Raw genomic sequence first — 6161 nt, 5'->3', positions numbered from 1 at the left:
GGCTGGGGGACCCCCCCCTCCCCCGCCCCCCAAGTGCACAAATTTTTGTGCACCGGGCCTCTAGTTTCAGTAATAAAAGATTGATTTAATGTAAACAGTAGTCATAACATGTGAGATGAATTAATGTAATTCAGCACATTAATAGTATAAAAGAAAAAAAGTATGTGATTGTCTCAATGAATGCATTTATGAGACAAGATTTTGTTGTGATACTGCTACATTACAAATTACTCTAGAACCCTAATGGCTTACAATAACAAATGTTATTTTTCAAACTCAGAGTAAAGTCACTGGGGTGTTTCTGCTTCAGAGTATGAATCAAATTCAGGTTGGTTCTACATGTTTTCTTTCAGAAGCATCCTGAAGTTACAGTAGTTATTTGAGGGAATTTCTTCACATAGCCATTAGCAGGGGAACAAGAGACTAAGCAAAAAGAGACAAAAGATATTTAAAGTCTTTGAGGTGTCATGTCCACTAACATTCCATTGGAGAGTCACATGACCAAATGAAGGGTATAGAGATTTATATTCTGCAAACATTTGCAACATGAAAAATGGTATAAGTACCACCTATGAATCAACAATAACAATAGGCAAAGCAATGGAAAAAGGCAAGAGACATGAATAGGTGTTTTATAAAAAATAATGTGTAAATATCATCCTTTCAAAAATGCTCACTTTTATATGTCACCAGTAAAATGTAAATTATAGCTAAAATGAGATACTATTACACAACTAATAGGGTGACTGAAAAGTTTTTTAAAATACTAGTGTTGATAAGAATGAAAGAATTGGAATCCTCCACTTCTGCTCTACAGCTAAATGGAAAATTCTTTGGCAGTACAGTCATTTACCCAAGTTGAACAAAGACATTCCCTATAATGGAGAACTTCCATTCTTAGACATATCCAGTGATTCCCTTTATATACATTTTAAACATAGGCAAATTATTATAAAGCAATATTAGTCAAAATATTGGTTACAATTGTGGAGGAAAGTAAAGGAAATAAATGGATGAGTTCCAAGAAAAGCTTCTAAAATGCCTTTTCTATTTGCAAACATTTTTTGTATATTTATTTTGTGAGAGTTCATGAAGAGTGTCCTTGGGATTTTTTTTTCCATGAGTGTTACTAGTATAACTAAATAAAATTTTATTTAAAAGTGGCCTGAGGAAAAATGGTATCACCTGAAAATTGCAGCAAATATTTGCATATGTTTTACTCAGTACAAAAATCTAATTTATTTGTCTATCTTAAAGCCACAGACAAGACAGAAGTTGTGCCATCATTTTTTCTATTCAACATTGTTTTGGAGGTCTTAGCCAGTACAATTATCCAAGGGACAAAAAAGAAATAAAAGTTTTAACTTTTATTTTTAAAAAAAAAGATGGTTGTTATTACACAAAGAAAATGTCACGTCCTACTTAAAAAAAGTAAAACAAATCAACTGAATAACTATAGCAACTAATAAAATTGTTTAATAAGATATCTTTAATCAAAATCAACTTAGAGAGTCAATAGCTTTAAAGGAAACCAGAAACATCCATGTAGACATTTGAATGGACAAAGCCATCCACAATAACAGCAATACTTGTAATAAGGAATGAGTAAGAACTATGTGAAGTAACTATAGAACATTACTAAATCTTATAAAAATAATGCAGTACCATCTCACTCCTGTCATAATGGCTATCATCAACAAATCAACAAATGAGAAGTGCTGGCAAGGATGTGGAGAAAAAGGAACCCTCGTGCACTGCTGGTGGAATGCAGACTGGTGCAGCCACTGTGGAGAACAGTATCGAGTTTCCTCAAAAAACGGAACTTGACCCAGTGATCATATGCACCCCTATGTTCATAGCAGCACAATTCACCATAGCTAAGATTTGGAAACAGCCTAAGTGCCCATCAGCAGATGAGTGGATTAAAAAATGGTGGTACATCTACACAATGGGATACTACACTGTGGTTAAAAAGAAGGAATTCTTACCATTTGCAACAGCATGGATGGACCTAGAGAGCATTATGCTAAGTGAAATGAGCCAGTCAGAGAAAGATAAATATCACATGATCTCACTCATTTGTGGAATATAATGAACAACATAAACTGATGCACAAAAACAGATCCAGAGACAGAGAAGCATCGATCAGACTGTCAAACCTCAGAGAGAAGGTAGGGGAGGGCAGGGGTAGGGGGAAAGATCAACCAAAGGACTTGTATGTATGCATATAAGCCTAACCAATGGACACAGACACCAGGGCGGTGAGGGCATGAGTGGGGTGTTGGGGGGCAATGGGGGGATAAGGACACATATGTAATACCTTAATAAAGAAAACATAAAATGAATATTAAACATTCAAAAAATACTACAACAATATCTGAGACACTCTGAGATTAGAAGATGCCCTACTGTTGCCTATTTTCCTATATATAACTATAATATGAACGCAATTTCAATTAAATTCCCTCTAGGAGTTTTTATGAAATGGACAAGCTGATTCTCATGTTTACTGAGGAGAAATAAATACGGAAAATATATAATAAAACTATAATTGAAAGCAATAGGGGGCAAATCTAGAAAATATCAAAATGTAGTATACAGTTTTAATAATTAAACCATGCTATGGTGCTGCAACAGACAAACGCATCAACAAGTCAGAATAGAAGGCCCACAACTTACAGTAAATATGAATTTGGCATATCAGAAAAGTGTCATTTCAAAATGAGTTGGGAAAGGATTGTCCCAGTCGTGCTAGGACAACAGGTTGACCTTATCTAAGTCATATTTCTACCTCTTACTAAGTATATAAAATATATTCCAAAATTAATTTGGTTGCTTGGCAGCAATAAACAACTAATATATTTTCATAAACATACAGAAATTGTTAAGGAACAGTATTGGGGTAGAGAAGATCTACCTGGGCAAGCAAAATCCAAATGCCATAAAGGAAAATGTTTATCTCTCTCTGACTATCTATCATCTATCTACCTACCTACCTACCTACCTACCTATCTATTTGAAAGAAATTGTGGTCTGGTAAATTTTTTTTTAGAGTTTTTATTTTATTTTATTGGCATATTTTCCTTCCTTTATAAGTTTGTTTGCTGGTTATAATTACTCAATGTCAAGATGTTTTCTATAGGTAAGACTCCTATGAAAAAATTATTTATTGACAGTGGCAAACTGTCCCCCATGGGAAAATCTGTAATTGTTGTTTAACTTAGGGGTATTGATCTTTATTTTTACAAGAAAAGAAACTATTTTCAATCCACTTGCCATGCTGCTAAGTCTTATTTAGATGACATGGTCTGGTAAATTTAAATATCAATTAGAGATTTGAAAAATAACTTCTATATAATGATAGTCAACTAAAAACCATGCTGGGCAGGAGTTTCTAGACATCAATACATTAAATTACTGTTAGGGGTTGAATTATACCCCCCCACCCCAAATTCTTAGGTTGTAGCCCTAACCTTAGGTACCTGAGATGTAACATCATTTGGAGATGGGTGTTTACAGAAATCATCAAGTTAAAATTAGGTTGTTCGAGTGGGTTCTAAACCAACAAGACTGGTGTCTTTATAAAAAGGGAAAATTAGGCACAGAGGCACACATAGAAGACACTGTGAAGAGACATAGGAGAAGACAGACATGTGCTATCCAAGGAGAGACACCTGGATCAGATCATTCCTCCATAGGCCTCTAAAGGAACCAACTCTACCAACAACTTGATTTTGGATTTCTAGCATCTAGAATTGTGAGACAAAAAAGTTTATGTTGTTTGAGCCATCCATTCTGTAGTTACCTTGTTACAGAAACCTCAGGAAAGTAGTATAATAACTAACTCAAAATATGAGAGGATAAAAGGAATACATAGATAATTCATAAAGGAAAAATATAAGTAGTGATAAAGTTATGAAAATATAATCAATATTCCTAATGATAGAAATTATATGATATAGAAGGTATCATTTTCCACTCATGCCATTAACAAATATTAAATAAAGGAGAGAGACTATTTCCAGCTCAGGTGAATGTGTTGAGAAGAACATAAAAATATATGGAAAATTAGGCACAGAGGCACAGTGAATTAAACATTCACTATACCCCTCACAGAACTTAGCAATACACAGTAAGTTCTGTTGTGTAATTGCAATAAACTCCTAACCAACTCAGTATGTTCTCACAGCATAATGGTTAAGACATTGAAAACTGAAGATTGACTGATATACCTCTTCCTTAATAGAAATATGTTCTTGGAAGTTACTATCCTTGTGACTCAATTTCTTCAACTGTAAAATGTGGGGTTAATATTAGTGCTTATCTCATAGAGTTGTTCTGAAGATTAGATAAGTAAGTATATATAACACTATCTTGTATGTAATACATTGTCAATGCATGTTATCTAACATTGTGATTTATTACGGGCAGTTAATTCTGCCACATTCAGGAGAAGCAAGGTGGAACATGAAGTAAAGTTGTATGATTAGAATTAGATGAAAATGAGCCTTACTATTTATTATTTGACTTTGCTAGTGAGATGAAAGGAAACCTGGGGCATTAATAACTATCTGATTACTGGCTGATTACTGTTCATTAGTGAAAATCTCAAAACCAGGGAGACACATTAAAGTTCTTAGCAGTGGGATATTCCAATTTTCTTCTAACAAGAAGAATGGGATGAGTGCTGGAGACCTACATTTTAAAAATGAGCAAAAGTGCCTGGCCAGTGTGGGTCAGTGGATTGAGCTTTGTCTCATTCACCAAGAGGCCACCAATTCAATTCCTGGTCAGGGCACATGCCCAGGTTGTGGGCTAAATCTCTGCTTGCGGGTGTGTAGGAGGCAGCCCATAGATGTTTCTCTCTCATTGATGTTTCTATCTCCGTTTCCCTTCCTTTCTCTCTAAAATAAATAAAATAAAAAATTTAAAAAATAAGGAATTATAATAGAAACCTATTGAAGATGACACACATTTATCATCACTAGGGCCATTTGGTAGACCCAGTTTCTTTATAATTCTTCAGAAAGAGTACACATTCATCAGATTTATAAATAATAGAGATTTTTAAATTTAATTACCTATTATGGGTTTAAAGCTTTACATAAATTGGTCCATTTAATACATAACCATCTGAGTAAGGTCAGTGTTAGTATTGCATTTTACCGGTACTGATTTAAAAACTAAAGAGAAAGTTTGAGCCATTTTTCTCCAAGTTTTATATTTAAACTCGTCAACCCAACTTTCACTGAAAAACTGTTGTTCCTCTGACTTCTCTCGTTGAAGGACTGTGTCCAATAATTGCCTAAGCCAGAAACAGCATCATTAATAACAAAAGCCCTCCCACTCTTTCCCTATAATACACGCAGACAGATACTTTTAAATTATATATTATTGATTCAATGTTGTATGTTTTGCTGAAATCAATTCCAGCTTGCCTGCCTCCAGTGTTTCTAATCTAATTTAGGCAGTCTCAATCATTTCCCTGGATTATTGCCAGGGTAACTTCCTTTCTTCAGTTCCCTCCCCAGTTTTTAACCAGGAGAATATTGCCAAAACATAAATCAGACACTTCAATTACTTCCCCTTGTTTTCAAAACAATGCACAAACACCTAACCATTACTTAAGAATCTTGCATAATTTTGCTTATGCTTTTCACATTCCATTTCAAAGGCAAACCTCCCACTGCCTAATTAGGTCTCCAAACCATCTGACAGGTATGCTTTATTTTTAATTCAGTAAGCTCATTTTCAATATTATTTACACATGCTTTCCCCCTTAATATAGTTAATTTCTACTTATCTTTGAAGGAGCACCTTATGTATTTTATATTAGTTTCTCCAGGAAGTTTCCCCTGGAATACCAACTCTCCTGTGTTCTCCAGTTAATCATTTTAATCTTCTACAATCAGTTACAGTTCTATGCTGCGCTGGCAATCATCTGTTTCCTTGTATACATTCCCCTGCTAAACACACACACACACACACACACACACACACACACACACACACACACACACCTCAGTCATTCATTCCTTAAATAGAATAACAGAATTTTAGGGTAGTAACTTAATTTCTCTGAACTCACTTTTTCTTTCAAAATGATATTTATAATATGTGTCTTATTTTCTTGAAAAGATCAGAAGAGAAAAATAGAAAAT

General features: G+C 34.3%; 1 protein-coding gene across 2 annotated transcripts in view; it reads left to right on the top strand.

Moving 5' to 3' along the window:
• The window catches only part of LUZP2 (leucine zipper protein 2), a 317411-nt gene that overhangs the window by 163855 nt on the left and 147395 nt on the right, over positions 1-6161 (top strand). The gene's annotated exons all lie outside the window — the stretch shown is intronic.

Source organism: Myotis brandtii, unplaced genomic scaffold, assembly GCF_000412655.1.
Source record: "Myotis brandtii unplaced genomic scaffold, ASM41265v1 scaffold399, whole genome shotgun sequence".
Lineage (NCBI taxonomy): Eukaryota > Metazoa > Chordata > Mammalia > Chiroptera > Vespertilionidae > Myotis > Myotis brandtii.
Note: the sequence above shows the minus strand (reverse complement) of the source record. Positions and strands in the feature narration are given on the sequence as shown.